General features: G+C 35.0%; 1 protein-coding gene across 4 annotated transcripts in view; it reads right to left on the reverse strand.

Moving 5' to 3' along the window:
• LOC131440151 (homeobox protein prospero) overlaps positions 1-24021 on the reverse strand; it is a 281565-nt gene continuing 257544 nt past the window's right edge. For all 4 annotated transcript variants that reach the window (XM_058611197.1, XM_058611196.1, XM_058611198.1 and 1 more), the window contains one exon: positions 1-24021. This exon is cut by the window's right edge and continues 13917 nt beyond it. The gene's annotated coding sequence lies outside the window, so the exon portion shown is untranslated.

A 24021-nucleotide genomic window follows, 5' to 3' on the forward strand; every position in this document is an offset into this window, starting at 1 on the left:
TTTTTATTAATAATTTTATTTTCTTTATTCATTATTATTAATTTTTATTACACCAAACAGTTGAAACTTCTAATAACATGTATGGACAATGACACGCTTTGTTACAGAGATAAAATAATAAGCATAAATATATTTTTTCGTTTATGCAAAATGTAGATTTTTCATCATGTGATGTTTTTTTTATCGCTTGTTCTTGCTTGCTGCATTTTTCAATTATTCTGTTCTGATGATCTTCCTCATGTATGGGAACAGATTTTGTTTTCTCAACTAGTTGTCTGCTCATCGATCTTCACATTCGTATGTGTTTACAGTATGTTTTCTGTTTTTTATTCGCATGGCTCGAATCTGCTCAATCTTTTTTTTTCTCAAAATTCTCAGTTTTTGGATCTTTTGTTCTTTCGCATCTGCGCGCATCGTCTATGTGATGGTTTGAATGTTGTTTGTTTTTGGAACCTTCTCTCGTCTTGATCTTTTTCGCTATTTTGAAACGGTTTTATAATGTGCGTCAACCACTTGTAGGTATTTTTTAGTGTTTATTTTGGGCTTCATGTTTAATTTTTTTTTCTCTAGAAATCGACCATTATATTACAGTTTGGTTACTTTTTTACAATTTTCTGTGTTTTTGTTTTTGTATGAATAGTTTTCTCGCATCTTTTTGGTTTTCTCTTAAATTTTACTTTTAATTTTGATAGAAATTTCGAGAAAAAATATTCTCAAACGTAAAGGTTGTATGTTCATGCTTTTACATATATTGTTAAATGTTACATCGTTTAACAAAATCTTTTCATCTTGTCTGATTTCCGGTTTCTTCAACGTTTCTTTCGCTCAAAAATTTACTTTATACTAGATTTCAGTTTTAGTCGTAGATTCGCTTCATTTTACAATAAGATCATTACTTAATGTATCGATAAAATAAAAAGCGCTTTGGAACGTAAAATATGTTCACTTTTTGTACGTTTTTTCATACGGCCATAATTATCCGACAATGTTTTTCGCTCTACTGTCCAAACTTCTGTTTGTTTCTTTTTGCTTAAAATTAGCTTGTCCCATTTTGTTTTCTTCATTTTAGTTGCATTGATATCCGAACAGTTTTTTTTCTCACGAGTTTACACGTAAATGGGTTTACGCATATACGTTCATTTTTCGAAAAATGATTTCATCTTGATTTCGCTTTAAACTAATAGGTATTGTTCAGAATATATATAGAAATATTCGTTTTTTTCGTTTGACTCCCTCTCTCTTTCTCTCTCAATTCTCTTAGCAATGAGAAGAGATTTGCGCTTACCAGGTGACCCCACTGCCGATCGTTGGAAGGCTCCCTCAGACTGTTCTTAGGTGTTTGCGTCCTGTAGCTTATGTACAACGATTAAAGTAGTTGCATTTTGCGATTATGAATGAGTTTGCCTAAATGTACGTTGTATCTTTTTTTTTCGATTTAAATTAGAGTATTTTTTGCCGAAAATTTTATTTTATGTTCATAATTACCATTATCTAGAAAAATTTTGCCTATCTTATGTCTCTTTTCCAATAGTAGTTTTTTTTGGTTTACGTTTTTGCTCTGCCTTTAAAGTTATAATACACCAACGATTACAAAATAGTAATACAAAAATACTCTTTTGTCATATGTTTTGCTCTCGTTTCTGCACTAGCACTTTCAATTTTTACAGTTTATTTGTCGGGATGTTTTGGAGTTGTTTTGTTCCGTACCCCGTAGAGGAACTTTTTCCAACGAACGGCAATTCGGGGAACATCGTCGCAATTATTCGCTTTCCTAGAGTAATGTACAATGTCAAATGTTATTATTTTGGTTTGCTTCCTTCCACGATGTATTCTTGAATTTTTGTCCTTTGAAAGTAACATTTTCGCGCATAATTATTTTCGTTCTGATTTTGTTATTTTTCCACGATGTTCTTTTTGGGTTTGTTTACTACCTTTTTCATAACAGTTAACCGAAGTGAACAGAAATTTTTTTTTATGTTTGAATGATTGTTTTCTTCTGTAGACTGACTTTATTTTTCGAACTCTGTGCTTTGATTGGTTCTACCTGGATTATTGCGCTTGTTGATAAAATTTCCAAAAACATAATCTCAATTTTGTTCTTCTCAATAATTGTTCCAGTTCACTACTTTTCTGTTCTTTATCTTAACCGTTTTGTTAAATATTTCTGCATATTTTCCCGTTCATTGATTATTGAAACAAACATGGATAACAAAACTCAAACGAACAGTCTAAAAACTTTCAAAACCGTGTGAACTGAACTTTTCACTCGATAACAATTTAACAACGCAAGAATATTAAACGCTTTGAAAAGTTGTTGACCGAAACTTGTTCCCGAAAACTGTTCATGTTCTAAAACGTTTGCCAGTTATGTTGTTTTTTTTTAGCTTGTTACCAAAAAATCAAACAGTCCGAATAATATGTTGCGATAAATTTTGATCTATATTTATGGTTGCCTGGAATGGGCCGCACTATTGTAAACCTGTCTATTGTTAGTGTTGAGTAGGTCAAACGCCAGAGAGTGGTATTGAACTTTTGCGTGGTTTGATTCGATTCGAACGCCTACGATCTCAGGGGCATCCTCTTTTCCTCTTTCTCATGCTAATTGGCTTCGATGGAAATAAATCAAAGAAATACAGTTTAGTTGCCAGTAGACTCCTTTAAATTCGAACTGATTTCGCCTACTTAGCTGGATACACAATGCAACAGAACTGGTTTGCCGTTTGAGTGTGTACCTATTCAATAAAACTGTCCTATAAAATTGACAGCATCGCTATGTCACGCGTCATCTTGAAACAAAATTTAATTTTCATATTTTCCAGCAGTCTACTAAATAGTGACCCGTCACTCGATGGACACACCGTGTTTCATCGGGATAGTATCAAAAACTTACCAAGATTTTTATTGGAATTGAAAACATATTAAGATCATAATTTATGCTTGTGATTAAGTAAGAAGAATCATACAATTTTTCTCTAAAACTTCTCAAACGATCAGAGTTTGTTCATAATCATGTGGAATGATTAGCTTATTGTTAAACGTAAGTGTTATCATTATAGACTTAACGACATACACTGTTAAAATTTTTGCAACTAACCAAAGACTGAAAATATTACATATAATTTGATCCACATATTTTCTTAATCTTGGTCGTTTTTATTCGTGCAATTTCCCATTATTAAATTACCAACCGATGTGTTACTGTTTGAATGCATGGATAAAATACACAACACTGAAGCAAATCCAATTTTACAATTCAAATTTCCTATTTATTATTAGAAATTCATTGTAAGAATACCTTTATAGCGATATAGAAGATACTTGAATATTTTTAGAAAAAAAATGGTGTAAGTGAATGACATTCACTCGGCACAAAATATAGTTCGTTTTCAGTATAATAACGTTTTTTTTTTTGTTCAAATCTATCTATTTATAACCAATCTTCTAGTTCTGATGAATATCAAATCAGAAAATACTAAAACATCCGTACCCATAATTTGTCGTTTCCAATTCGGTTCAATATCTCTATTGAAATGCGCAAAATGACCCCAACAAAATAAGAACACGCATAAAATACTTCTGATACCAGGGATGCCAAATGTTAAACATTAAAATCTGTGCTTTTCGTAAGACAAAGTCTGACAAAAACTGGCAACAAATATGTTAACAAAAAAGTATGTTCGTTTCTTTACACTTCGGGTTCGACTCGTCATCACATCGTAAACTCATGCATAGCAACTTGACGCACTTCAGCAGCGTTGCCAGGTAACCAGATTTGTCTGGAAAATGTCAGATTTTTCTCGCTTCACCAGACACTCAAACTAACCAGATCTTTTGCCGAATTTTCGAAGATTTCAAGAATGTTCCTAGATTTTGTCAGATCGCTAGATCTTTGCGGTTTTGGCCTCTATACGATAGGTGGGGAGAGCTTTTTTTTTGTATTTTGTTCACAGAAAATGAAGCCCGGCAAAAATTTCCTTATATATAGTAGACCCAGACAAGTCCAGATAAATTTAAGTTTTGACAGATTTTTGAAAAAATAACCTGGCAACTCTACCCTACACAGACGTACAGTACAGAGATGCCAGATATTTTCATAGAAAATCTGTATTGCTTTGTATAAAAAATCTGTATTAATCTGTATTCACTAATAAAATGAAATTCTTACAACAAAATGATGCTAAAAGATGTTATTCCAATAGATTGTGGTTGTAGGATGGTAGATTCAATCAGTCATTGCCGCGCTCACAAGAATATTCAACGACGAAATTTCATAGTTTTATTTTTTTTGTTTAAATCCACAACAATTGAATTGTAATTCCATGTATTTATCTAGTTTGAAATTGTTCACTTCATAATTTGACATGGAATTTCAACACCCAATTCAAGTCAGGTCATACAATTCTCAGTTTGACAGTAAAGTTTCATGATGCCATCACTTCCTTGAATATCAGTTCAAATTGGTTTCAAATTATAAAATAAATGGATTTCACAGCAGATTTCCATATTAATTTGTGATTTGTCCATTGATTGATAGACTTTTATCTTGACACTGGAATCAAATACTAAAAGATAGCTTCTTACTGTTTGTGAGACTGTATAAATCTGTATTAAATTGAGGAAATCTGTATAAAATCTGTACTCTGTATTAAATCTGTATGAGCATGCAAAAATCTGTATAATACAGATAAATCTGTATAAATGGCATCTCTGGTACAGTATGACTCTACTTAAGTGAAGTATCGTAATTACACTATGGTGAAATGTTTTTCCTAGCATATTCGTTTTTTCAAACATGACTTAAAAAAGTTAAATGCATTTCGATATATTTTTAACTGCTGAAACATGTAAGTTTACACTTCTGCTCGAAAAGTGGGGAAGGTTTGACGTGAATTTAAATCATTCTTGTGAAATTCAATGATTTTACGAATTGCGTTCTTCTGAATTGTGTCATATATGGATTTACGTCACCTGGAAATTCCATAATTTTTTTGCTGTGAGATCTGCAAAATCTAGCAAAAGATCTGGTTTGTTTAAGTGTCTATCGAAATTAGATATACCAGATAAATCTCTAACATTAGCAACTCTGCCTGATACATTTGTCATCGAGTTTGAATATTTTTGGACGAGATATTTGCTTCACTGAAGTTCAAACGCAAGAGAAAACCCTCACTTCTTAGAGCATAATAATTCTATAGTTTGAAGCACGTAAACCGATTTTTTCCTTTAATTTTTTACTTTTATTTCAATGTTAACGATTATTTCGCCTAGCAGGCCAGTTTTTGTATCATTGCAAAGAACAGTTTGAAAATGTTCATCGTTGTTTAAATCCATGCTTGCCACTTTGACAGCGCAGGATTCAAAGAAAAGGTTGCCAAGGTTCTCCAGCTCTAAAAATATCAAACTAATTCTTTTATTCAACTGGATTGACGGTTCAATGTAAAACGTCTCGGCCTGAAACGACTCCTAGTGTTAAAGGAATCGTTGCACTATCCACTCAATTGTTCTGTGCGCTACGAATCGGCTGTCAAGTCTGTTGAAATTCCACTCAGCAAATGTAATATCATGATCATGCTTCGTATAATTTCGTTAACTTCTGTGCTTGCCACTTGGGCAGCGCTTTAGAAGCGGAAGAAACGCTTGTAAATTGGTAGAAAATATATCAGCTGTTTTTCAAAGAACGACGAATCTAACATTGATAGCAAATGGAGAAAAACATCGATGAATGTTTCGATTTTGGGTTCAAATCGTATTTAGAAATTATCGTATATTCTCAGATCAATTTATGATTAGTCGATGAATTGTTACTTTATCTTCAAAAGTGATGCAAATTTTACCACTTTCTATCTATATTCACTGAATAAATCAACATAAAAAGAATTTCGCCCTTTTCCGATTTGTTTACTTTTATGCTTCCTGTTTGAATTATAAAGATACGCCCTTGCGCATTTTTCATTAAATTGGCTGGTTTTCGCGACTAAGATAAATCTGCGAGTAATTTTATCGTCTCATTTACTATTTCCAGTGGTAAAAGGCTCGGAAACCATCTGAAATAAAGAAAAAAAGGTTTCGCCTTTCTTTACTAGCAATTGAAGTATCACCCCGTTTGTTGCCATGAAACACGGAGGGCAAAACTCACGTAAACAAATGGAATGACAGTTTCGCCCTTTATAGTTCTTTGTATTACAAATATTGAGAGTTTTGTAGAATCCGAATTTTTAGGCAAAATTGCAGGAATTTGAAGCATTTATTGGTAGATGAGGGAAACTCGATTTGTTTACTTTTGTAAGATTCTCCCATCTTTGAAAAACAGCTGATATTCGAAAAACGAGTATGCGAGGAATCGCATCAGATCAATTATTGAATCTAGACAATCGTTAGATTTGGAAACATTCTAGAACGATTGCAGTTGAGACAATTATTTGTGAATATTTGGAATACTCCTTGTTATCGTATTTCTTTGGGAAATCAAGAATTAATTGAAAGACAAAATGAGATATATTCATTCATTTGAATTGTGAGATAAGTTGTTGAACAAAACTATTTGTATTTGAAGATCACTTCCTTCGATAAACTCAAACTGGTTGTGCAACCACAGAAGAGTTTATCTGGGATTTTATCATTAAATGATTGAACCTATGATCAAATCGATTCGACAATCAAATCGTCGTCTTTCGAACCTTTATTTATCTGGTATTTCTTCTCTAAAATGCAATAACAGTTGAAGCGATTAATTCATTGAAGTTCAGCCACACTTGTCTATGCTTCTCTGTCTATGCCTGTGACAATTCGATTGTGAAAATCAAGGTTGAAATAAATAAAAAAATAAACATCAATATCATGAGCGATATGAGGTATCATTCCAGCGCAAAAGCAAAGTCCCCTTCGCGTGTATTAGTAGTAGTAGTAGTTTATTCGTACATACAGGGGCCAGAGCTGTATTATATCGGCCTTCGACGGGGGAGGAAACACCACTCTTCAACGCTTATATGAGCTGAAGTTGCACAAAATTAACCGTTTTCTATTGTTGTTTTCTGTGTTTGAGTTTTATTTTCAACCGTTTCCCTGTTTGTTTATATTTGCGATGGTAGGTGTAGTAGTTTCAATATCGATTATTACTTGTTCTATTTCACATTACTGTAGTAATTGTTGTTAGTGATACACATTGTAATTAGTACTGATTATATTTACTTTCAAACTGTGACTGTATTTTTTTTGCAATATTTAAATTTGATTTTTTCATCTGTTACGATAGGTTTGACACAATAATATGAATAGTTCCGATTGGACTATTTTGTTTACTTTGCAATTCTGAAAGTAAAATAAGCTTAAGAGCATTGAAAAATCGCCAAAATTGTTCTTACTCGTTTGTGTGTGTTTTTTTTTTGTTGTTGTTGTTTTCATCACTTTGATCTTTAATAACTGTACAAAGGAAAAAATAAAATCGCACATCTGTTCATGTGGTGAAGCGGAGAACGCAATAGAATACGAAAATTACTAATATACTGCACTCAAAACAGGCCTAGACGTGGAGGTATACAAAACGAAATCCAATTTTGCTCGTAAGCGTGTCATTATTACCAGCATTTACTGTTGTTTTTTGTTTCTTTTTGTCTGAAATTTTGGCACAAATGTTTCATTTTTTTTTTTCGCAAAAGATTCTCAACCTACTGTATTTTTGACGGGTTTTAAGATTTTTTTTCACATTTTTTTCGGTGTATTTTTTTTCAAATATTTTTAGGTACTTTATCCTATTTCAACTTAAAAATATATTCCCCGGTGAGAAAAATCCTGCACCGAGAAGTTTTGTGTGTGTTTGATTAAAAAAAATGAAAATAGGTACATAAACACGTGTTTAAATATTTACATCTTAGCTCCATGTCAAATCTTATTTACTCTTCACGAACGAATGAGCTCCCGCTGAATCAGGAACTGTTCGTCGTCTGTGATTTCAAAGCTTCATCGTATTGGAGTCGATAAAAATGAAAGAAAAAATTATCGAGAAATGCGTACCCACCGCTGGGAGTTCAAACCCGCTGACGTTTCGTACCTTCCTTACAACAGGAACTCGTCAGCGTATCTCCTCTTTGCAGGTGCCCGGGTACCTTCTGGTCTATTGTTTGTCGTACATAGTATAAACGTTTGCTGTTTGTGGGATTGGTTCTTGGTTGTAATATTTCTTTTTTGTTATTGTTTGTATTTTCTGTTTGTTTGAGTGTGTTCGTTTGGTTTTACTCTCTCTCTCTCTCATCCGGTTTCACTTTCACTTGCTTGCTTATAATCTGCTGTGCGTTTCGAGGATGCGTCAAAGTGGTGTTAGTTTTCGCTACATCGAAACGCTGCGGTCGAATTCATTTGGTATTTTCTCTCACGTCTGTGTGTTACTCTCACAAAACTTTCTATAAAAACAATTGTGGTGGTTACGTATAAAAAAGTAGAAATAATAAATCCCAAGAAGTACCGAAAATATTTTGCTGTTGTGATATTTTTCTTTTGCGCTCATCAGATTTGAATCTGTCGCGTTTCTTCATATTGGCATTGCTGCTCATGATTGAAATATTAGTTGAGTCGACAAAATACTAGTTACGAGTTAGTACAAGTGTCTTCTACGTATTTCGGTGTCATGCATTTTTTTTTGCGCCAAATTGTGCCAAAATATGGTAACGGAAAAATCAATCTAAATCAGAGTAGCTGAATCTTTTCCACTGCGGCTCAGTTGGTTTGTAACTTGTGCCATTAAAACATGCATGTGAATTACAAGATGTTACATTAGTCTGGTTCCTGGTTTTTTTTAGGTATCGATTTTAAGTACTGCTTTGCTGTAGGTTTTTGTTCTGCTGAGAAATAATTTTTGAATACTTCTGATTATTTGATACTATTTACTGTTTGTGACTGTGTTTATTTCATTTTTTGCTTCATTACTTTTAAATAGAGAATAAATACATATGTGTGTGTTATTAAAATTAGATTACAAAAAATAAGTAGTTCCGCAGACCCGACCGCAGACCGAGTGTCCCAGCGTTCATCGGACACATGAGCCATTTATAGGAATCATCAAAAAAGCCTGTCCCGTACTGTTCCGTTCCGAAGTGCAACGTGCTCAAACCCCGTAGGGCATGATGAAGAGAGCCAAAAAATCCGAAAATGATATTATATTTTAACGAGATTCACAAATGTCTTGCCATCCGGTGCGGATGATTGAAAATTTCTGGTCCAAAAAGGTGTAGCTTTAGAATTAGCTTCGTTCATCATGCTTCCGTTTCTGAAACCAAATCCGGTTCCAGTGGAAATTAATCCTACCTGCCTGCCCACTACATGGCATATATATTTGTCTGTGTGTATGTGTGTCACTGTATTCTCTCCCTTAACGCTACTAAAGATAGTTTCTGACTCAGTGCCGAATGCGGCTGGTCCAAAATCTCACTGGGCCGGTTACGGATTTGCATTTTCTTCTTGTTTAGCTTATTTGTATAGTTGTAATTTGAATAATCATTGGATTTTTGCTGCTTTTGCGATATCTTTTCCATTTCAAATAAAAACCTAGTTATTTTGTTCACATTACATTTGTTTCAATTACAATTTGATTCAATAATTATTAGTAGCATTGATGAATGTGTTCTGTTGGTTTTATTTCGTTTTCCTCTTACATTTTGGTTTAAGTAAATTGACGATTCTTCAATACAGTTGTTTTCCAATATCAAAAAATTAAAGATGGAAATCAGTGTTCCGTTATTGAGTTACTTTCGCAAGCGAACTAAACAAAACAAAATGTCAAAGATAGAATCAACAAATAATTATTGTAACAAAACAAGTACTCCAAGTTTCGCATTCATTGGTTTATACATAATTGAACTAAGACTAAGACTGCGCTCTCTCTCTTTCTCTCGTGCATATCTGGTAACTGATGGCTTGAGAGTCAATCAAACTGTAACAAATTGTTATTATATCGTTATGTTATCGCTTGTTTTTTGTTCTACTAACAAATAAAATACATAAGGAAAACTATCCCATTTGATCATTGTACGTTTCCACACACCAGATATTGCATTCGTTTGTCCTAGCATTCGGCTTAGGAAAGTATAAGTGTACTTAAAATTAGCATTTATGTTTTAAAAAGTATTTTCTTGGTGCTGCTTCCATCATGCTGTTTGCTCATGTTTGTGAACAGTTAAAATTTGATCTTTTTTATTCTTTAATTTTCCTCTCTTCTTGTTAAGTTTTTGGAAATTTTTCTTTTCTTTTTGTATGGTATTTGAATGTGTGTTTGAGTGTTATTGTGTAGCTGTGTGAGTGTGTAATTACAATCATTTAGTTGGTATACTTGTTCATTAGTAATACATTGGTGTGGATGTGAGTGTGTAGGTTTTAAACTGGGTTTTGCAATACACTTCAGTGTCGATGGAAGAAATAATGGTCCTGGTGTTGCTGGAGGTGAAATTATATTGAATCATTTGAAAACGTCGGCCATTTCCTCGCTGGAAAGATGGTCATCTCCGAGATATATTCTCATCTGGCGAGGGAAGTGCTTTGTGGAAGGGACGAAACTAATAGTATGTAGCTTGAGCACGAATCGAATAGTGAAATTGGTAGTATGTTTGTTTATAATATTTCCATAGACTCGTGTGTTCGTAGTTTTGTTTGAATATTTGGTTTTGTCTTAGTATGCTTCATTTATTGAGTACTACTAGGTAATCTTTTCTCATTTGGCTCATTTTGGATATATTTCAATGAGTTTTCTATCTTGGCCATCCATTTTGAATTAGTTTGCTGCTACGAGGAGTCGTGGCTGTTCTAATTCACGCCCGGTAGTCACACCTATGTCAAACTGTAGAGTATTTTGATAAGTTTTTCTCAGCTTTTCTCTTTTTCACGTTAATGTAGTACGTAACAGTATAATTTTGGTTTTTCATGCAATCTTAGGTGTAGTTTTTATTATTACTTTTTTTTGTTGACATAGTGCATACGTCGTGTTATTTCTAAAGGTTTGCTTCTGCTGCTGTTCTTGTATGGGTGTGTATGTGTGAGAAACTAAAGAATCCGGTTTGACTATTGCATGTTTGCTGGGTGTTTACTGTCAATTTTATGCTCGCTTTCGCTGTGGTTGTAAAATTGACCTAATAACTCAGAAAAACAACACTGGATCGCACACAAACAGCCGCGCATTTTGGTGGGGCGAGAAGTCTATTAAAGGGCCCGTTTTTTATTTATTTTTCATTCTCTTTTTTTGTATATAAAACTTATTTATTTACTTTTCTTTTTGTAAAAATCAACACTTTATATTTTTATTATTTTTTCTTGAAGGCACTTTAGATCGGACGTGGTGGCCCAAGTGTTTTGTTTTGCCGTTTTTTGGTCGTAAAACATGTAAATTTAGATGTAATTTCGAGTTCTTCGTTTTGATAATTTTGATTTTCGGTTATGGTGTGTTACTATTGCAATTTTTACTGCCAAAACGTGGTTGATCGAAACTGTTAGGATGAAACGCGCCAAAGAAGTTTGACTAGCCGTGCTTTCGCTGGCAGCGACAAACAAGAAACTCAAAAGTCTAAACGTTGATTTGGTATTATTTCTTTTGATTGCCTTCATTGTAACTATTGCAGAAACGGTTTTGGATTGTGTCAGAGATAAAAAACATGGCTATTTCAGTTTTGAGAATGCTCGGCTGTTTGCGTGGACACGATCGCAACTGAGCCTCGTTTGTGTAGGCTTTCGCTTAGACTTCGTTGCTATTCATATTGAAGCTGTTATTTTGTCAAAATGATCATGAAGAGGATTGTTCGATCACATTTTGCATCGTGTATGTCAAAAGTCGTCGAAATGTTCATTTGTTTACCAATAGACAAGTAAATGATTGTTCTATTCTGTAACTATGTTCCGATTCAAACTGTTGAATGACGCATTTTCACTACCGAATGTCCGAAAATATTTGGCCAAATTTATCATCGAAAATTGAATATGTTTCAATGGCTTAGTTGTCGATTGCTCCTTAAATCAGGAATGTTTACAACACAAAATTTTCAGTTGTTATTTTCAACTAGTTGCGACTCATCTTATTATAAAATAAACAAAAGAACGAATGTTTTAGCAATGATAAACATTCAAGGGTAAACAGATGATTCATGCATCAGAAAAATTCAGAAGTAGAATACGAATAAATTCTACATCATTTTTAAAAATTTATTCTCCGAAATATATGCTGATCACGAATTGTCTATCATGTGTGAATACCAAATATCAACAAAATATTGAAATTTCAAGTCATCTGCAGTCAAAATGGTATACCTGCCTGGCGATATTTTAATCGTCACCATTGTTCTGTGCTTGCCGCCAGTGCGGCGCTGCAGCAGCCCAAGGGATATTGTGCCCCGCAGTATAAAGTTCAGCACATTTCGTCCCAGCACGGAAAAAAATGGTCAAAAATTGGGTTTTTGATATTTTGGTTGACGGTACTATCACGAATTGATGGACAGTCTTATATGGCGTAATTCACCGGGCTTTTCTACCAGACTTCAATGAAAACTAAAAAAAAAATGCAAATATGTACCCAAAATGAATGAATTCGAGGCCGACACGAGTGTTTCATATCTGTTCAATATTAATTTCGAACAGGTCCCATGCTAAGCAATTTTTTGGATCTGACACTACAACTATCCGATCCTAAGTTAAGAAAATTACCCAACATAAGACCTGTATTCAACCAATATTGAATCATTACCGAACGCCTTAGTCTCATTAGTTGGTTGCAAAACGTCCATAATTTTGCATTTTCAATATATTGGGAAACACTTGAACGTTTTATGCTTTTATATTTCTACAGTAGAAAAATGAATAGGTTGAATCATCTGGACACGCCAAATGAAATTCGGTTTGAATATAAAATAGGTACAGTCGACAGCCATCCTATTACGTCATTCAACTAGTTTAATGGATTTCGATCGTACTTTTTTGAGAATTTTGAATTTCGCAGAAAAATTTCCAATTGAAAACAAAATAACAAATCGGGTATTATTCTGAATTTGGTTCTGCCATTTGTCAGCATGTCTGATGACACTTGCCAAATGGTGATTCCCGCTTTACCAAAACATTTCATAATCATTTTTCGAAAACAATGCCACTTTCAAATATGAATTTTCAAATATGTTTGTAAAAGAAATGTAAACGACATTGCCAACTAAACACATACGAACGATCCGCTAAACAGAGGAGAAGCCTCGGCCTCTGGTCTGGTGATGGAGAATCAATTCCCAGTTCGGACCGGTGCCGAGACCTCTCAACAGTAAAGTCGTACTGCAAGCGCTAAGCGCCTGCATTCGGTGGTGGCATCCTGTAAATCATAACTCTCAAAGATTATTTCTCTGTCGTATTACTGCTGCCTGTTAACGTGTAGCTTGCCTCGATAACTAACCTAAAACCTGTTTGTGAACCAAGGGATAAAAACGGAAATGTCTCTTCCGGCTGGCCACGGCACCCACACTTAGTGAGCCCAGTGCGAGGTGCGTGGTCGACCGTGCATATGAAAAAATTTGCCGGTTTCCGAAATTGTTTGTTACTCGATGGGTGACCAAGAGTTTTGTTGGCGTTTTAGAAATAACCGCTACCATGACTATATAGTTTGTTTTTAATTTTTTTTTTTGCGTTTTGCTTGGGAATAAATTACTGTCTGTTTTTTTTCTGCCTCTTAATTATATATTTTCTTTAGCTTTTAGTTATAATAATTATTAAGAAAGTGTCATCTTCCTCTGATGAATGGGTTGGTTTCCAACGTTTTTACATATACTACATCCCACATTGGAAACACTATCATACGTATTTCCATTTCGTTCGTGTTTTATTGTTTGGAAAATTAAAGTAATCACGTGGCATCACATGCCGCAAGTGTTTTCATCAGAATTTACTGATTTATCCGCAAGCTCCTCGCTTCTTCAGGATGATCTTCTCAGTGAAAGTGTTTATGTGTGTGTGTGTGTGTTTTGCGATTCTTTCATACTCGCATTATCCCCCTTTTGCTGTTTGTGTTTGTTTGTAATTCAATTCATTTATCAATTTGATTACATTTGTAAGCCTGTTTTGAATTCGCTTACCCATTTCTTCTGTTCTGCATTTTATGTTGAAAAACAAAACTAAAATCTGATTGTGCCTATTCAATCATTTCCTATACCTGGCTACGTTCTGTATTGCCTAGTGTGAGCACGGTTTAGTTTTCCGGTTTTCCTATTTTCAGCATTTACATTTTGTGTACATTTTTGTAAGTGTATTCACATCGGCTACTTTCCGCATCCCACGAGTAAACATGTCAGTGGCTCGACTTGAATATTCTTCATACCAGTATGCTTACATGTGTGAACGGATTTGGTGACAGGATGTGGATCTAATGTTATCAGCTTAGTTTCAAGAAGTTTTCGATTTATTCGTTTGTTGTTTTCTTTCACGATCTTTCAGAATGTTGTTGTTGTTTGATCAATGATGTGACATGCAAAAATATTTTCATTCTTTTCTTCAATTTTTATAATGCTTTCGTTTTTGACTTTTCAAATTAAACTTATTCACAGTCAATTGTTCCAAATAGAAAATCAATGAAACGATTTTTCTCAAAACCGAACTAAGACCGAGTAAAATATCGAACAACATCAAATTCTTAAGATTTTTCGTTACGGTGTCGGGCTCGTTTCTAGTTTTTACTGTTCGAGCAACTGCGCCCGAATTCGTAACGTTTCCGTTTGGCTGCATTTGCGTTGGCTTTCTGGTACAGCAAGTCATCACACTAGTTAGGATTTTCGATAATTATTCAATAGTTATTTTTTTGTTTATTCACATTTTTAGATTTTCACATTTTCTTCATTTTTTTTTTGTATATAAGAAAATATAATTTAAGGCAGATTTCGGTAAAAATTACACACAATGATTTTGTCTCTTTGTTATTTTTTAGATTTGTTTCCTCAAAATTGGTTTAAATGTATGTTTCTCCATTGTTATAATTTACTCTTATTTACTTCTTTCTTCTTCATACTTCTTCTTCTTTAAAGATAAGGCGCGAAGGTGCTTCAAATAAGCTTGTACTTTTTTTCGTGATATTTTTAGACCGGGAATCCCAAACATTGCCGAGAACGTGTTTTTACTTGTTTCTTTTGTAGATTGTTTTTGCTGTTTTGTTTTCATTTTGATTAACGTAAAATCGAAAAAAATTGTCTCCAAAAGTTCCGAAAACTATCATTTGTTAAACTGAAGGTATTTAAACTTTTCACCTTTTATTTTGCTATGGTTTGTTATCCTGACGGATCCTTTCATATATTGTCGCATTGGAAATATTCCGAAATTTGTTTGCTGGTTTGGTTGTTTATGTTCGGTATCGATGTACGATGGAATCTGTAACTGAGGAGAAAATCAATTGATTCCAAATCATTTCGCTAAGTGATGCTGTATCGCAAGACCGATTTGGTTGGCACTGAGAATATTGAATTGCAGGGTGAAGTGTCTCGATACGTTATGCAGTCGGTCTGAGTTTTTTTTTATTTTAACGACAAACCGGTCGCTACTGGTTGCAAAGTTTGTTAATAGTTTTAGCATAAGATTTTAGCTCTACAAAATACAGTACGTTCGAGCAGGGTTCGGTACGCTGAATAAAATTTTGTTTAGTCCTATGGTACGATACGAAGTTCGACTTATTTGGAAACCGATTGTTCACACACCTGCCCAAGAATAATGTGGATTTCACTGAATTTCTAAGTTATGATGTAGAACACTTCACCCCAGCGGTATTTTCTATAGAAATCTAGTGCCAGTGAACTCCTTCAGCTGTGAAGTATGACTAGTATCTAGTCAATGATTTCTTTGATATAAAATTTTGCTGACAATTACGATTTCGATTTCCATTTTACGCAATATTATTTTCTTCGTCGTTCGACAAATTAACAATAAACCTGTTGAATTTTGAGTTCAATTTTGACCGCCTATTTGAGTATCATTTGTTGTCCTTTTTCAAGCACCCTTATGGAAATAATAAGGAATGTCCTTCTTATTTTATCTCCCGTTTCGATGATCTTAGCATTCCTGCACTTACCTTCCTGATGTTATCTCACATAACACGAATACTCTAAACCCGCGTTCCGGCAGGATGTGTTAGCCAGCGGGATGGTATCGTTCTTCTAACGTTATTTTAAAGTGTGTGCAATTGTGTGTAAATCAACTTAATCTGTTGAAATCGAACGAAACTGGTCTCCCAGGAACGAAAGCGGTGAAAATGTTGCCTTCGGTGCTCCGAAGGGTAACATCCTTAAAAATGTCCGGTAAATGTTTATTTCTTAATTGTTTCCAAAATATGGCCGAAACTTTGTCTGCTTTATATATTGTTCGCTGTCAAATGTGAGACTATGGAGACGGAAACAAACTACCTGGTAGCAAACCTTCAACCACGTTTTCCGCTTCCGTTTCCGATTTGCTAGGGTAGTCTGCTCTGTACCCAAACGAAAATCGAACCAAAACAATTTTGCTGCTTACTTGAGATTGTATGCTTACTTGCTCGTTAGTTGTTCGATATCTTCGTACATCTTTATTATCTGGTCACCTATACTCGTCTACTAGAAACCAATAAACTGAAATGTTGGCTGTTATTCGTAATAAATCTGATTGAAATTTGCTGATATAGGTATGTGTTGATTTCATTCCTGCTTGGTATATGTTTCTGTGTAGTTTCGCTGATTGTTGTACGTTAGAAAACCAAAAAACTGTTCTCACCAACATTAGCTCGAATCGGCTGCAGTATCGTCACGGTGTCATCCTGCGTTCACTCTGTATCCTGGTGGTGATTGGTGTGTGCCGATGCTGTCATTGTAGATGACACCGGAACCAGGCCCGAGAGAAGAAACTTCTTTCCTACAGCAGATGGCAGTGCTGATCAGTGTTGACGGTGGTGGGCAAATCGATAGGATGTATTGCTTCTAATTTGCCACTAGTTTTAGATTTTTTGTGGTATTGTTCGTTTTCTTTTTGAAAGGCTTGGAAGTAAGTTCCCACGTAACCCACAGTCGACACCACAGCGATTCGAAAGTTCTGGACGACGCTAGATGTTAGCATGTTTCATTAGTTTACGTTTGGATCATTGATGCTTCATCTAGTACTTTGTTTTATTTAATTCTAATTTTGTTATTATTAGCTTTAGTTACTATAGGTAAATATGCTTTTACTCACCATGACCTACGACTAGCGAAAACGGTAAGAAAAATCACAAGAACATAACACTTTTTACATATGCTTTATGAAGAAAACACGGATAGTACGCTTTTCCGACGACAAAATGATGAACCTGTCAGGGATCATCCTGTCTCAGAAAAAAAAAACGCTAAAGTTTTGCGTCAACTAAGATATTGAAATAATTATATCAACTAAAACCGAATCATTCACTATTTTGCTATGGTTTCAACCTGAATCATGTTTCGGCAAAGCAATATACAGATCCATTTTGTTTTGCTATGACAGAAATAAGCAGAACATGAGCACCTTTGCTCACTTGGCTGGTGGCTATTGTTGGTTTGATTTTGTTTTTGTGTGGGAACGAAAAACAATGGATGCTTTTGGGTGCTGATTACGTTTCTATTACTGTTGTTAATATTTTTCGCAGTTGGGTCTCAGAAAAGAAAAATAAACGATCGGCTCAACAACGTTTCCGAGAACATGCGTATCAATTTGAAAACTAAGTTTGCTCGTTCACCCTCGACGGTACTCGGTGACATTTCTGTCAAAAGATTAATTTTGTTGACCAGCATATAATTGCCCACTGAACTGAAACCGTCGCGTATCTAGTAGGATTATCTGTCTCGGGTTAGTTCTCCGCTAAGCCGACAGTGTTGAGCTTTGTGTATGTGTGTATGTTCAGATTTTTTTACAAATTTCCCGTTCATTTGTCGCTGCTCGAGAAATCGATTTTTCTTCTGTTCTCTGTATGAATTGTTTGGAGTAACTGATGCAAACTGACTACCTGATACTAACATAGGTTCAGCACGGAAAGAATGAACAATTAAGATAACATACTGATTTTGATCGCTTTCTGTTGGTTTTGCTTGTCTAATATTTAAAAATATGTTTTTACATTTTTAGTATGTTGTTTTCTCAACGTGTTTTTTTGCAATTTTTTTCGTTTAAAATTTATAATAATTTGAGGTAGATTTTAGCTTCCACGAAAAAGTAGATAAAAATATTGAAACTGTCAAACGCAACTCTAACACTTCAAATCAGTAGCTTTAGTTTTTGCTTCGGTTTAGTTCACTCTATTTACTAACTGTCAAGACGATTTCTTCACTTGCTTCGAGGGTTTGATTCGTTGAAATTATTTTCCTGGATAACATATAGTTCAACTAAAGGACAAAGCATGATCGTTATATTCTGTGGCATACTCTAATGAACGTTTTTTTTTGTTTCCACGTGCTGTTTGTTGTTTGGTTCCAAATTGATAACATGTTCTATACATATTTCATGCAACTCTTAGTCGCACAGTTTGTTTCTGTTTCTCATTCGGATGTTTACTAATGCATCTTCGGGACACGTTTTCTCTAGTGTCCGGCGTCAAAACAACAACTAAGGTATTGTTTTCTCTTTCTTTCTCTCTCGCCTAGTCTGAATTAATCGTTTCTTATTCAACAGTGACGGTGTAGTAGGATGTCAGCAGATGTTGGATCCGCAGACCTATTGTATTTGTTTTGTTTTTTTTTTCTTTCTTAAAGAACTCAGTAGAATCAAACGGTTGTGTCCCCGGCATTATATGATGGTGCCCCGAACCAGACAGACCCCACCGTTTGATCCTGAACCGTTTCTTTTGTTTTGTTTTGAGAAAATGATTGCTTCCATTCGATAAATTCATATACTAGTGTTCATTCCTCCACCATTACGGCTACTGAATTGTGATGTTTTTGCTTAGTATACTCATCTTTTCCCAGTGCGAACAATTTCACGTTGACAGCGTCGCACCACTACGATTTGCTCACTGACACGCATCTAAAAATCGATACCCGCAAAAGCACGTTTCGCGTTTGTGGTGCGATCCTGAACGGGCAGCGAACTGCTCATACCTGACCAAGAGAAACTGCTAGGCACTCTACGAGCTACGAACACGTGCAGTGGCTCGAGTTGGTGCGACTTACTGTCTTACGGGTTTCATTTATGAGTGTATTCATTTCAACTGTCAATGTACAAACAAGCCAAATGGCTTATTAGTCTCTGTGTGTTAAGACGACTGCTTTTCGATTCTTTTTTTCTGTTTTGTTTGCTATTGAGACTGTTCGCTGTTACTTGTGGGAATGTATTTTGGGATATAATTCCGTAGGTCGATTGCCAATAATCGACCCACTCGGACTCGGTATTGCTTTGTTTACTAGCATGTATTGATTTCGGTATCAGTACAGCCTACAGCTGTTTCAGAAGGGTACACTTACACCATTGCTATTCGTTCTGTGTTTTGTAGTTTGAAAAGTTAGGTATCTGTACAATTGAACGGTTGACGAATTCGAGAGTAAATCTAAAACCAATGATTCATTTTCCTGATTTATGAACCTTTCCAATCGATTTGTTGGAGGATATTTTCTTCCTATTGTTTAGATTTGACGGTGTGTGGTAGTTATAATTGTTGAAAATAGTGCTGTCGAAAATTCCATGAAACTGATTTCTTTTTCGCTCCGACTAATCATCGGACCGGATTGGTGTGTCTTTGTCGGTTAATAGGACATTCATTGCGTTATCCTGTACTATCTCTAGTGTACAGTTGATAGGAATTTTTCTACATTCTGCATTGTTCAAATGCATTAAAATTACTACACTTACTTAAAACTGAACGCTTACACTAAAGTGGTTTCTTTGCTACTCGCTTGAGCGGTTTTTCATTTCAATGAGTTTTCCTCCTTAAATGCACACACTAAATTTGATTTGTATTAGTTTCTGGCGTGTGAATGTTTGTTTTCTATCCGCTGTTTTGTTTTGTTTGCTATTATGGCTATTGTAAATTTTCATTTTGGTTTCCTTATCGTTTCTGTTTAAAAATATCGTTTGTGTTATTGCAATCGAAAATAAGATTGTATTGTTGAAACTGTAATATTTAAAAGTTTTCTGGCACTATTGTTGAAATTATTATTGATTTGAAATTGTTTCTATTTCGGCTGTGCTGTTTTTGCTGCTTGGTAGACTTTTACTCTGTTAATTGTTTTGGTTTTTTTTTCTGTGGTACACATACAATAGAAAATAGTATCACCTATTCGCTTAGAAAGTACAACAAAATGTTCTCTCCCCAGGGACCGACGAGTCCGGGATCGGAGAGTTTCTGAACGAAACGGTCCTGATTTGGCTATAATAAGAGAACGACATCCAATCGATTTGTGGTTTGTGTTGCTGAACTGAAAACTTTGCGTGTCAGTGACGATGACAGGGGTCGAACGGGCTTCAAATGGTTCCAAAGGATCTTGTGTATAGGAACGAAAAAGCGAAACACGCTGGAATACAATTTTCCCCATAACTACCAAAATTACAACGAGAATATTATTTCATTTCATAAGTGAGCATTCATTGAAGTTAATTTCAGTGAAGGATTTTCTTTTAATCATACGGCAGATTTATTCAGATTCATTATGCCTTTGATTTCAAACATTTCTACTACATAACTCATATTTTTGTTCACAACATTTACATGTACGTGCATGTTAGAAAGTATTGCAAAAATTTAATAAGTGATCTGAAAGAACTTAATCTTCATCAAAACTGATTGAACAAAACTGGAATTGGAAACCCTAGCTTAGCTAGTTTATGAAGAAAAATGCATTTTTTCGTTTTCCAATTTCAAATTTTTCCTAGGTGAACCGGTACTTGATGCACACCAAGTTGTTAGAATACAGACTTTTTCCTGCTATAGTAAAGATTTGTTCTCAAATGTATGAAAAAAGAAAAACGACATTCAGAAGGGATCACGCATCATGTATGAATGTCAGTGTCAATAAATGACAATTAACTTTAAGTTCATTTGTATTCAAGAAAGCATTTCGTTGCTTACATGGACAATGTTCTCATTAAATCAACAAAATGGCCCTAGCAAATGAATTTTCGATGTTTAACACCATCTTCGATGTCCCAGATGATATAAAATAACATGGTTTTTCGTCAAACCAGAAAGAAATTGATTCATCAAGTTGAGTATATCAGAAGGTAATCTTCGTCCAAATATTTGTTTTTTTTTTAAACCAGAAGCAAGATTCACGAGAAATTAAGCATGAAATGTCGTAGTTGACAAAATTCATCATTTAGGTGAGGTACAGAGTTAGCAACCTCTTGAGTTTCCAAGTAAAACAATTTTCTTTCATCTGTGATGCTCAAAAAACAAAATAAGAATCTGTGAAAAATATCTGTCAGCATATCACAAGATTCACAAATATCTAATGTGTAACCTGTGATACAGACTCCATCCCAATCAACTCGCCTGGAATTTGATTCGGAGTTCAGTATGATTTTCAAATGGATTTCGAATCAGATGCAACAACCGATTCCGACTCGGATCGATTCGGAATCGGTTGTTGCGATTCCATTTGGAAATCATACTGAATTCTGAATCAAATTCCAGACGAGTTAACTGAGCAAGCTGACAGGGTCTACTGCATGTCAGCCAGTGCTGTCAACTGTTTTTTCCAAAAATCTGTATTTGGCGAAAAAAACTATCTGTACAATATCTTTCTCGAAAAATCAAACATCAATTTAGTGCGAAAACTGATTTTGCGACCAAAAAAAAAAAAAAAGGTCGCTCGACCTGGTTTGCCCCTATGGAATCCAACACAAAAACTGAAAATCGGTATTTATCTGTATGAAAATTGAAATATCGGTATTTTGAGAGAGCATATCTGTATTCCTGTATCGAGTCCAAAAATCGGTATAAATACCGAGAAATCGGTATAGTTGGCAGCGCTGATGTCAGCGCAGATTGATTCCGCCACTATGTTTACAGTACCTGTGCTTGTCAAGAGTGCGGCGCAGCAGTCGCAAAAAACTGGCATTGCATGCAGATAAAAATCGGAAGCGACGTCTCTCTCGCCTGATTATGTTGCTCCAGCGAAGTTCACTGTGCACCAATGGTATGTAGACTGTCATGCAATATATTAATCATTCATAATTGTACGAAAATTTACTCCCTTGTAACGTTCGGTGTCAAACCCATTGGTTTCCAAACATACATTATCAACTTTAAGCGCATTCAGAAAGTAATATTCCATCGTTATGTGTTTCGATAGTGGAGACAAGACAATGTATTTATTTATGTTGAAGCACGTGGTTCATAAACAAGACAACAAAATATGTATAAAGTAACATGATTCTATCAGTTGATGTATAAGAAATGGCAGTTCAACTGACGTCGCTCGGCAACGTCGCTGCGCTGGACTGTCCAGCGAATTGCAGATTAGTGCTGCAGCGACAATACCTTTCGCTTGAACACTGAGATCAGTGTTCAGAGTTTTAAATCATCGGTCGACTTTTTTGCGAAGAAAATTTATGTGTCAAATCTCCTCACCAAATATGATGAAACGACAGTTTGCTGATTTTCTAAAATTCCGGTGAACATTTCGAACTGTCACACATTCAATTTACCATGGAGAGGACAATATTACCTCAATTATTGTAGCACAATTTAGAACCCATAAGAATTTCAAAAATAATTTCGAATTGTATGAATTAAAAAATCGATTGATCAAACGATGCATCCGTGAATGTCTATAAATGACTTATATTAGAAAATTTATTTTATTTTGATGCATGCTGATTCAATTCTTTTTATCTTAAGCCAAAGTTCTACGTATCTAAATGAGTGTTTTAGAAGCCATGTCTAAACACATTGTTTTTAAACCCGTAACTGAGTTAATTAAATATCCTAAATATCCTGCAAGTTATTGCTAAGATTGTTTTCCAAACTTGAATTTCTCATGTTTGCAATTTTTTTCAGGAAACAGATTTGCTTTTCAAATGAATAGACTTCAAACATTATACCACAGAATGGTAGTAATAAGTTACAAAAAAAACGACCATTTGAACAATAAGTATCTTCAAATATTTTTTTTCGTCATGAACAAGTTTCTCTTAAAAGAAAACTCGTTTTAGAGTCTAAAGGTACTTTTAAACTATGAACTGAATTGGTACAAATGGTTTGAACCCCTTCGGTTTTGGAGTAAGTTACTTTTCCAATACAGGCATTGGGAGGATCCTTTGGGAAAAAATTACGCTATCAAACTTTGCAAGGAGAATTTCGTTAAAATTAGTCAACCATTCAAACCTCGATTCATACTGCCTGTCACCGCCAATGAGCAGAATATCGCCGAATATTAAATTTTATCATTCACGTTTTAAATTCTCCTGTTTCACGCTGAAACTACCAATGAAGTGTTTTGTTTCTGTTTTCGCACGTGGAACTCCGATTTTTGCTTTGTTTTATTTTTTGTAAGAATCCATGGTAAACTTCTCTGTAGTGTGGATCTTGGTAGAATTGCGCGTAAAACACCAATTACTTCCCTGTTTCGATCTATAGCACGACGCACGACGGATATCGCCAACACTGTTCGAGATGTGCCAATGTGCGTGTGTGCTGCAGAGACAAGAAAAGGGCTGATATTGTTTGCCAACCGGTTCCGATCTTCTACGGTACGGCAACCTGATTGCACTTTGAACTCCCCTCGTAGCTGGTCATATCAAGGTTTCGGTAGATTGATCCTGCGTCCGAAGTGGGTTAACTCCTGTCAATGATTTCGGATTGGTAGACAAGTTCTGTGGTAATTTGCGAACTTTGGTCCGTTGTTATTCTTCATTTCGCGACAAACAAGGTAAAAGTTGTAGTTAGGAAAATGGAACTGAATAATTTGTTGTGTTAATCGAATTTGTATTCTATTGTGCACCTGGTTATGCGTTCCTCCAGCATCCTTCCTCGATGATAGAGAGCTGTAAGAATTCATCACTATCCTAGTGGTTTTGGTATCACAATTTCAACACTTTCCTACGGGAAATACGTGAGTGCTGGAATCT

The sequence above is a fragment of the Malaya genurostris genome, chromosome 1 (genome assembly GCF_030247185.1).
Source record: "Malaya genurostris strain Urasoe2022 chromosome 1, Malgen_1.1, whole genome shotgun sequence".
In the NCBI taxonomy this organism is placed as follows: Eukaryota; Metazoa; Arthropoda; class Insecta; order Diptera; family Culicidae; genus Malaya; species Malaya genurostris.